The following is a 10,860-nucleotide window of genomic DNA, read 5'->3' on the forward strand; positions in this document are numbered from 1 at the left end:
TGGAGATGGAACCCAGAGCCTTGTATGTGTTGAGCACACATGTGATAACACTCCCAGCCATTTTTATAGGTCTGATTTTCATTCTTCCTTCCTTTCTTTCTTCCTTCCTTCCTTCCTTCCTTCCTTCCTTCCTTTCTTTCTTTTTCTTTTTGAGACAGGGTTTCTCCGTGTAGTTTTGGCACCTGTCCTGGATCTCGCTCTGTAGACCAGGCTGGCCTCCACACAGAGTTCTGCCTGGCTCTGCCTCCTGAGTGCTGGGATGAAAGGCGTGCGCCACCACTGCCCGGCCTCTGCCTTAGCCTTTCAAGTGCTGAGATTACATGCTTGAGCAACCATACTAGGCTTCTTAGTGATCTCTCTTGTTTATTTAGAAAAATAGAAATACTAGGCTGGATGTGTGGCTCATTGGTAGAGTACTTGCCTGGATTAAGGCCCTGAGTTCTATTCCCAGCCCTTCATAACTGGACATGGTGGGGCACACCTATAATCCAGCTCTTGGGCGGCAGAGGATGAAAAACTCAAGGCCATCTTCAGCTACATAGAGAATTGGAGGTTAGCTTAGACTATGGGGAAAACAGAAAGAAAGATGAATATACAAGTAAAAACATATTTATTAAGGAATCCCCAAACCCTGCAGACATCATCTAGCTGCCTCCTAAAGTCACATTCCTCATACTTGTCACTTGTCACTGTCCTCGCTGGTGTGAATCTCCATCATGCAGCATTTCTAGGAGGGCTGCTCCGTGGGAGTCTCCAGATCCTCTGCTTCTGCTGCTGCTGACGCTCCGGTGTTCTTACCAATGGAAGGTTTCCAGAAACTGCCGCCGCTCTTGGCCCTTCCTCAAATGGCCCTCATGTCATTTGTGATAGAACAGAAAAAGGTACAGCTGTCCAGCAAGAGCATAGAAAAAAAAAGTGACCAGAACCAACCAGGCCACAGCTATCACCTGATCTAACCCACAGCCATGGTGAGATATGTGACTTAAAGATACAGCCTAATTTCAATGACATCATAACGTGGAAAGAGGCATGGTGAGCTTTAAAATTGTAAGTGCTACCCAGGGGCAGTGAGGGCCAAGTTTGTGATGGGCTCTAATTCCCAGGCCCCAAAGCACTCAGCTCAGCAGCGGCCACTCCCTTGGCATTGCTCAACTGTCTCCTGACTCCTTACAACCCAGGGCATCTCCCTCCTCGCAGGGCCAGCTCGGGTTTATGGCAACAATCGCTGCTCCTGCCAGACATGATCTCAAAGCCATAAAGAGTTTTACAGTTTCACTCTTCCCAAGATAAGGCTGGGGAGCCCTTCCCAAGGCCGGGCACAATCTCGGCGCTCAGGAGGAGGGTATGGGCGTTGGGGACTGGTACAAGTTTTATGGCCCCCACTTCTCTAAAAATACCACGTTCTCATAGCCTCAGCCTGCGTGTGCTGATGAGGCTTCAGCACCTGGAGTACAGTGACAATCACTCCTTCTGGCACTCATTCATTCATTCATTCACTTACTCATTTGGAATAGTGTGTGGGACACAACAGGTTGTGTTTTCTTACCATGCCACATTGTTTTACCTATGGATCTAGACAAGTTGCTTCCCTTCCTCTGCATAATGAGAATTCATTTAACCTCCCCCCAGCCTCACAGAGGTCCACATAGACAGCGAACATGTGTAGCACACAGTAGGCCCACAGCAAAGGAGCTGGAAACCTTTTCCTTCACCACCGACTTTCACCCTATTTGTTTTTGTTGGACCCTCTTCCCAGCCTTTGTGCAGTCTGGCCCAAGACAAGCCCTCACCTTTCACCTCCTTGCTACTCACACCCATTTAAATGAGAGCATGCCACTATTGCCGCCCCCATCCCCACCCTCATCATCAACACACTTAAAGTCTTGCCTCCCATCCAGCCAAGATGTCAGAACACTTCCAAACCTGGTCCCCTGACTGCTGCCTCTGTCCCCCAACATGGCAGCTGCAGCTGTCCCTGTGGTTTTACCTTGAACATCTTACAGATGATCATGGGGGTTCCGCCGAGGCTGCCTGCCTCTTCCCCCGACACAGTGCATTGGAGATGTATGTTCATGGCACTGGTAATCGGTTCCCTCTCTCTCTCTCTCTCTCTCCCCTCCTCTCCCCTCTTTCTCTCTGACACTGTTTCTTTCACCATGCAGCCCCAGAATCTTGACTCACCTGCCTCAGCTTCCTGCGTGCTTGGATTAGCAGGCTAACACCACTCTGCCCAAGGTGGGGACTTCCCATCTCCAGCCCCAGGACTTGATATCCAGTGCCTCTGTAGGTGTTCCATTGACGTCCAGAGTGACACAGGCAAAGCTCAACTCCCGCCAGTGGCTAGTCCACTCTTCCTCACGTCATCCCAGGGCGCCAATACTGCCTTCGCTTGGTTTTTCCTCTTTGTGCTCAGCAACAAGCCCTTGATCACTCTCCTCAAACATGATCTTCTCTGACCACCGCCTGCATTTGTTCTCTGTTGAAATCTCTAATATGGCCAAGTAAAGGCATTGGCTACCCCTGCCCTGCGGCGTTCTTAGGTCAGAAGCACGGGCTTGACGTGACTGTGTCTTCACGCCAGCTGCCAGCTGCCTGTGTTCCTAAGATCCAACTCACTTATGTTGTTGGCTGAATTCAGTTCCTCATGGACTGAGGTCACCATTTCCTTGCTGTTTACCAGCAAAGGCCACCTGCATTCTTACTATGGGGTCCCCTTCATCATCCATCCTTCCCATACTTCTTATTTAATGTGCTAGAAATTGCTCTGTCTCCTTCAAGGGCTCACTGATGAGGTCAGGTGGGTTTAGAGCCTTAATTAAGGCTGTAAAAGTCCTCACTCTGTGGCTAGAAAAGATGGCTCAGTTGGTAAAGGCAGCTGCCACCAAGCCTGATGATCTGAGTTCATTCCTAGGGATTCACAGGGTGGAAGGGAAGAACCAACTTCAACCAGGCGGTGGTGGTGCACGCCTTTGATCCCTGCACTCGGGAGGCAGAGGCAGGTAGATCTCTGAGTTTGAGGCCAGCCTGGGCTACAGAAGAGTTCTGGGACATCCCAGAAACCCTGTCTCAAAAAAAAAAACAAAAAACAAAAAACAAAAAACCAAAAAACAAAAACAAAACAGGCATCCTTACACACACACACACACACACACACACACACACATACATTGCTGTGGTGCACACAGGCATCGCACCCACACACAAAATAAATAGAATGCCATGATGCACTTGGGCATCCTCCTACACACAACAAGTACACTGAACTTTAAGAACATTTTAAAGAAAGTCTTCCTGTAGCAGGTAAATGAGTGACAGATTGAAAAATGAGAGGAGATGTGAATGTAGTGGGGCAGGAGTTCTGGGGCCTGTTTTAGAATTTTCTGCGCTCCTCTCTCTCAGACCACAGCCTGTCCCTCACCTGCACCACTCCCAAGCTCACGGCTTCCATGCTGTGTCTGTCACACAGACTGTTCTCTACACAGCAGAAGAGTCTTTTAAACACACGAAGCAGGGGCTGGGAATGTAACTCAATTGGGAGAGCGCTTGTCTAGCACATATGAGGTGCTGGGTTCAGTGGTCAGCACTGAATGAAACAGGGCTTGGTGCCTCATGCCTGTAGTCCCAGCTCTCAGGAGGTAGAGGCAGGAGGATGAAAAATTCAAAGTCATCTTTGACTACATAGCAAATTCAAAGCCAGTCTGGGTTATATGAGACCCAGTCTAAAAAGGGGGCGGGGTGGTGCCGCCAGATGGCTCAGCAGGTAAAGGCACTTGCTACCAAACTTAATGACCTGAGTTCAATCCCTGGAACCCACATGAGAAGAAAGAACTGACTCTAGCAAACTATCCTCTGACCTTAATATGCACACCATGTCAAGAACCTGCAAATCACACACACACACACACACACACACACACACACACACACACAAATAAATGTCACTTTAAAAAGAGTAACAGAGATGGTTATGGTAGAGGCACCTTTAATCCCAGCACTCTGATAGCAGAGGCAAATAGATAGAGCTCTGTGAGTTCAAAGACCAGCCCAGACTACATAGCAAGTGCCAGGCTACACAGTGAGATCCTTAAAAAAGAGTAATAAATTAAAAAGAAAGAAGGAAGGGAACAAAGAAAGGCAATAAATGATGAAGCAGGTTGTATCACTGCCTTATTTATTTATTTATAAATTTATTTTTATTTTGTTTATTTATTTAATTTTTTTTTTTGAGACAGTGTTTCTCTGTGTAGTTTGGGAGCCTTTCCTGGATCTCGCTCTGTAGCCCAGGCTGGCCTCGAATTCACAGAGATCCACCTGGCTCTGCCTCCCGAGTGCTGGGATTAAAGGCGTGCGCCACCACTGCCCAGCCTCACTGCCTTATTTAAAACTTTTAAAAATCTGGAATTCTCACTCTACCACTGCACTGCAAATGGCCTCTAAGACCTTCCTGAGGCTCTAGAAAGCCTAGCTGGTCTGGCCCCATCCCTAAGATCCCAGAAAGCACCTGCCTCATCTTGGGTAACCTCTGAGTACTTGTGGAATGAACTTTCAGGCTGTTCTCCCTCTTCTGACGCTACCATGGTGCAGACACATTTGTGATACTTTTGTCTTCCAACTACAGCAGCACATCCCCCTTTCCACTCTGCACAGTGTAGCCACAGTGACCTTTCACATACATACACACACAGATACACACACACACACACACACACACACACACACGCATACATACACACACACATACACACATACACACACACACACATACACACACACACATACACACACATACACACACACACATACACACACACACACACACATACACACACATACACACACACATACACATACACACACACACACACACACACACATACACACACACACACACACACCACAGCCCCCCCCTGCTTTGAAACTGCTCTTTCATTCCCATTTCCCAGGATCCCTCTGTCCATCATCTGAGGCCCCACCACTGAGAGCAGACAAGCGAGCACGTTTCTGGATGTAGGATGAGGGCTATGGTGGGATGCTGGGAGATTTAACAGATTCACAGGAATGGCATGAGTGACATGGTCCCCAAAGTCTGCCCCTTTTCTGGTCTTTCCTTATCTATCTATCTATCTATCTATCTATCTATTTATTGAGACAGGGTTTCTTTGTGTAGTCCTGGCTGTCTTGGAACTTCCTCTGTAGATCAGGCTGGCCTTGAACTTACAGAGATCTGCCTACCTCTGCTTCCCAAGTGCTGGGATTAAAAGCATGCACCACCACCACCACCCACCTGGCCTTTCCTTTTGAAAACTTCAAGGAGAAAGTCCCCATTGGGTGAGAAGATGTCTTTAACATCTTTGTGATATTTGTCAGTCACCTATCTCCCACTTTATTTTTGAGAGTGGGTCTTACCATGTTGCCCAGGCTTGCTGAAAACTCATGGGCTTATGTCACCTTCCTGCTTCGGTCTTCTGAATAGCTGGAACTACAAGCATATTGCATTGTACTCAACTTTAATTTTCCAAACAAAGAAGGGTAGGGAGGGAAGAAGGAAAGAAATGAGGAAGGGAGACAGTAAGAAGGGAGGGAGGGAAGGAGGAAGCGAGTGAAGGAGGAATGGAGGGGAGGAGGAAGGGAGGGAGGGAGACAGAAAGGGAGAGAGGAAAGAAGACAAGGGGGAGGGAGGGAAGAAAGGAGAGAGGAAAGAAGAGAGGGGATGCTGTATGATGACACACCTCTATAATCTCAGCACTTGGAATTCTGAGGCAGGAGGATTGAGAGTTTGAGACCAGCTCAGACTCCGAATCTTTCCTCAGGAGACAAAGGAGAACAAAACAAAAGTCTCAAAAACAAAATTAAAACAAGCAAACATAAAAAGGGAAGAGAAATGGAAGCAGAGCCTTTTCTAGCCATTTCTATCTGTCTACAGCTTAAAATGAATCTTCTTTCCACTTGAATTTTGAAGTCATTTCCTGCTTACAGCTTTCCTGTTGACGTCAGGGTTTTGAGTTTAAAGAGAACGTTTGTGAACTGAAGAGAAGGGTCAGGCATGAAGAAGGTCTGGGTGGCAGGTGCTGTGGCTGAGACCCTGATGGAGAATGCTGACCTCCTCCTGTGCTTCTGTGGCTTCTGGGAACTCCAAGTCAAGCGCACTTTCTTCTGCCTCCTATTCCTTCTGCACGCAGGGCCACTCCCCCCCCCCAACACCAGCCATCTCTCCCTTCCTCCCATCTCACTACCCCCCTCGGGTCTTAGCAGTGAGCTCTGTGTCGCTTTACCTCTACATGTGGACAAGATGAGCTCTGGAGGGAGGGAGGTGCCTCGTGGTGTGTGTTCACTGACCTTTGTCACTCTCCAGGGTTCTCCCCTGCCCACTGCACAAGGCCTGAGTCATCGATGGCTCCCCAGTGTCCTCATGGTGGCCTCTGGAGTCAGACAATGGGCACCTGATCAGCTGGCAAGTCTCTTTCTTCTCCTGAGCCTGTCTCCTCACTTATATGACAGAAGAACAGTTGCCTCAGGGAGTGCTGGAATTTCATTATGTCCGGAAGGCTAGACAGAGAGGAAGCATTCCAGGAACACTGTACTTGACATCATGACCCCACACTACCATCAAACAGTTGCAAGGGATTCTGGGACCTTGGTCCCTTAGACCTCAGTGTGGACTTTACATAGGACACACAGGTTGGAGAAGTGTCAATCAAGGTGTAGACCTGGGCTCTACAAATGAGGAAGGTGGCCATCTCATCAGTTTGGGGTGACAGGTCACTCCTGCTGCCTGAGACTTTCTTTGGCTCCTCAGTGCTCTTTGTGTTTCTGGTCCTACTGTGAGCAGGGGGTGGGGGCCTGCTGGGAATGATGGGGGTAAGAAGCTTCTTGGAAAAGAACCTTTGGAGAAGGGCTGACAGGAAGAGCCCTCCCAGAAGCCCCAGTTCTCAGTCAGCCCGTAGTTCCTTCACTTTTCTCAACTTTGGTCTCACCATCTCTAGAACGAGGGTACTACTGTTTGTCACATTACCTGATACAGTTTAGTGGCTGAAATGGGAACCGGATTTGAGGCTCTGGCTGCCTACACTGAGCTTGGAGAGCAAAGGGCAGGTGAGGTGGAGGAACCAAGGTCGGGGAATTTATGGCAGTCTGAGGTTTATGGTTTTGATATGGATTTATTAAGCACAATTTAGGGCCGAAATGTTCTCCTGTAATCCCCACCCCCACAGCCATGTTGGCAGGAGTGGAGACAAGGCTTATTGCAACATCATCAAAACATTTCCTGGTGTTCAGGGCTAAGGGGAGGGACAGGAAGGTGGAAGTGGCCCCAGGGCCCAGGAAGGGCAGTTAATGGGTGCTCCTGAAGACAAAAAATGGTTAGTCTCTCCCCAGAAGCCTGTATGAGGCAGCACCCCTCAGGGTAATGTTCCCAGTTCACAGCTGGGGCTTGCAGAGGCGAAGGGACCTTCCTTACTTGACACTGACCACACAGGGTTAGATGTGTCACTGTAGCTGGAGGTCAGAATGTGCCCCATCCCAGGATGCCCTGGGGTGCTGGATAAACGGGCTTTCCATGAGAAAAGCCCCGACGTCCCATTGGTCAGTGGTGATGGTAAGATACCCCACTGCGGCCAGTTTTAAGTCACTAACGCAATATTGGGAAAAGAGCCGGGAAGAGAGGTGAGCACCCGTTTTCTACACACTGGCTCCAGCACACCCCACATGAATGTGAGGATGTGATCTGCAGGGACTGGATGTCAAGCCATCTACCTAAGGGGAAAGGGTAAAAATGACAAGGCCTGGCTGGAGACTGGCACACACACCACTTGATTGTTCTTCCTCTTGAGACATCCTGGTGTCCATGTGTCTGAAAGGTTAAGGTGGCCCCTAAAAGAGCTCGTGATGTCAGAGTTCCTGATCGTGCCCAGCCAATGAGGGACGACCACTACGGCAGGGTACTGGGAGGACTGAGGTACTATAAGGCCTTTCCTGTTATTAAACAGTTCGTTATTTGCTTTCAATGGACGCTGTGCCTTCTCACCCCTTCCCCAGAGGGAGCCGTTAGAATCCAAGCAACATTTGGTGCTTGAACGTGGGGCTTTTGTTACTTTGTTTCTCCCAGCACAGGTTCTGATTGTTTTCCTCTCTTCACCCGTGGTACTTGTCAGAGCCCCCCCACCCAGACCGTGAGTCTCAGTGAGAAGGCCCTCAGTGTTGCGTTCTTTGGGGCCCTTTGGCAGGTAAGCATCGGGACCCCCACTTCTTTCCTTCGTTTGTGTTGTCGTGTTTGCCTGCCCGTCCGGTTAGGAAGGCACATTTTCCTTCCGCTTCAGTTCGCCTGGCACCTCCACATAAGGATTGACCCCTGCCCAGGAGGTGGAACCAAGGCGCGGCTCCCGATTGCCATCCCTCATCCGGAGACACCGTGTGGGCACATGGGGTCGTGGCCTCAAAAACTATGAAAGTCTTCCATTAAGCACAGGACATAAGGGTCCTAAACAAATTTTCACCCTGTTGAAAAGATGGGTAATCTTTTCATCACCCCTGCCAGTTCTGTGTCAGATATCTCTGTGATATCCGATGATGAGGAGACAGACAGTTTGGGCCCTGAGAAAGCTGTCCGTTTGGGGCCTGAGAAATCTTTCAAGGAGAACATAACTGTCAGTTCTGACCCTGAGAAATCTGTCGAGGATAAAGTAACTGTCAGTTTGGACCCCCGAAATCTGGCAAGGTGAACATAACTTTCAATATGGGCCCCGAGAAATCTGTCAAGGAGAACGTAGCTGTCAGTTTGGATCCAGTCAACTCTCTCAGAGAGGAGGCAGCTGTCATTAAACCATGTGCTGCTGTGGATATCGCTCTGTGTAAATAAAGTTCTGATTGGCCAGTGGCCAGGCAGGAAGTATAGGCGGGACAAGAGAGAAGAGAATTCTGGGAAGTAGAAGGCTGGGGAGAGACACCGCCAGCCACCGCCATGAAAAGCAACATGTGAAGACACTGGTAAGCCACAAGCCATGTGGCAAAGTCTAGACTAACAGAAATGGGTTAATTTAAGATAGAAGAAGCAGATAACAAGCAGCCTGCCACGGCCATACAGTTTGTAAACAATATAAGTTTTTGTGTGCTTTCTTGGTTGGGTCTGAGCGACTGTGGGACTGGCGGGTGAGAGAGACTTGTCCTGACTGCAGGCCAGGCAGGAAAACTCTAACTACAATGTGCTGCTGCCCCTCCGTTCCACCACCACCGCTGGTAGCTACCCCTCCACCACAGTATTCTTGGGGCAATCTACCCCAATACCAGCCTGCCTCAGGAGGTGGCTCTTCTTCCACAGTGCCAGATGTCTTACGACCCTCCCAGCCTGCACCACAGTCAGTCTGTAGGCCCGTAGAAGCCTTCCTAGTCAATGTGGTCCCAAACGACTAAGACCAGCCCTGGGTTTCCACCCCCATAGCTGATCTCCCCATCATCTGGAAGTCAGCCAATGAGTCAGGCCCAGATTCCCCCTACTTTCAGCAGGTCCTTCCTCAATGGTCGATGCAGTTACAAACTTATTTTGATTGGTACCATTTGCTTACAGCTGTTTTGGAACCTGCAGTTTTTCTTAGCTGGAAGTCAGCCTATGAGGATCAGGCAGAATCCCAGGCCCAGATGAACATCTTACTTAATGTGACCTATGATATGCTCTCAGGGAACAGGGAATATGTCCATCCTGTGCACCAGTCACAGATTGGCTTGAATGCCTTTTTTTTTTTTTTTGGACCTGGCCCTCAAGGCCCTCAGAGCCTGTATTCCCTGGGAAACCTCGGCATACTTTCACAATCTTATCCAACAGCCCGGGGAGCTCCTCACTGACTTGTCAATGAGGCAGTAGAGCACAGAGTGAATGAGGGCTCTACTAGAGATGTACTGATTAAACAACTGACTTGGGAGGGGCTCAATGCCCAAACCTGTAATGTAGTTGCAGCAGTGTGGAATGAGGACATACATAAATGGGTGCAGGCCACCAGAGATCTCAACCCCAGCATGGGTTCCATTGCTACTCTTACTGCCTCCCTGGATGGCTTTCCTCACTGACAGGCAGTGTGCTAATGATACCCCCAAGAGTCCCCAGCTAGATAGAACTTACTGGGGATGTGGCAAATCAGGCCATTTGTGGTGGGATTGCCCCTTGACAAAACCAAGGAATCAAAGCCCTAGATGTAATAAAGGATTTCATTGGGCAAAGCCTTGCATGTCACAGTTTGCTGAAAAACCAACACCTTCAAACTCCAGTGGGGCACTCCTCAGCCCCACCAGGAAGAGGAGGCTCTGGTAATCCAAAGATCTATTGGACAGTGAACATTTTTCCACACTCCCCAATGCTAACCATCTATCTTGATGGACAAGCTGTCAAAGGTTTGGTTGACACAGGTGCAGATGCTACCATTTTAACCAAGACTGAGGTGCTTCATTTCCATCACTGGAAGTTTAACCCACATCAGTGTGTGGGAGGCCAACAAGATTCTAAGATGATCACTCTTCTGATCCATTTGAAGGATCTTGATGGCAATCAGGAGCCATTCACCCTATTGTTTCCAATGTACCTAGGAACCTGCGAGGCAGAGATATTTTGGAGGATATGGGTGTTGTCCTAACTACAGATAACAGGGCCTTTTTTGATGACATGAAAAGGTGGGTTGTGTGGTCTGTGACACTGAATGAGATCTGCACCCCCAATTCTAAGGTCCACTGTCCCCATAAGATCCACCACCATCCAATCCTCCTAGCCCCATTCCATTGACATGGCTCTTGGATCAAGAAGTATGGGTGGGACAGTGGCCTATAATTGAACCCAAACTGTCAATCCTAAAGGAATTAGTTGCAGAAAAGTTAAAGATG

This window comes from Onychomys torridus, chromosome 4 (genome assembly GCF_903995425.1).
Source record: "Onychomys torridus chromosome 4, mOncTor1.1, whole genome shotgun sequence".
In the NCBI taxonomy this organism is placed as follows: Eukaryota; Metazoa; Chordata; class Mammalia; order Rodentia; family Cricetidae; genus Onychomys; species Onychomys torridus.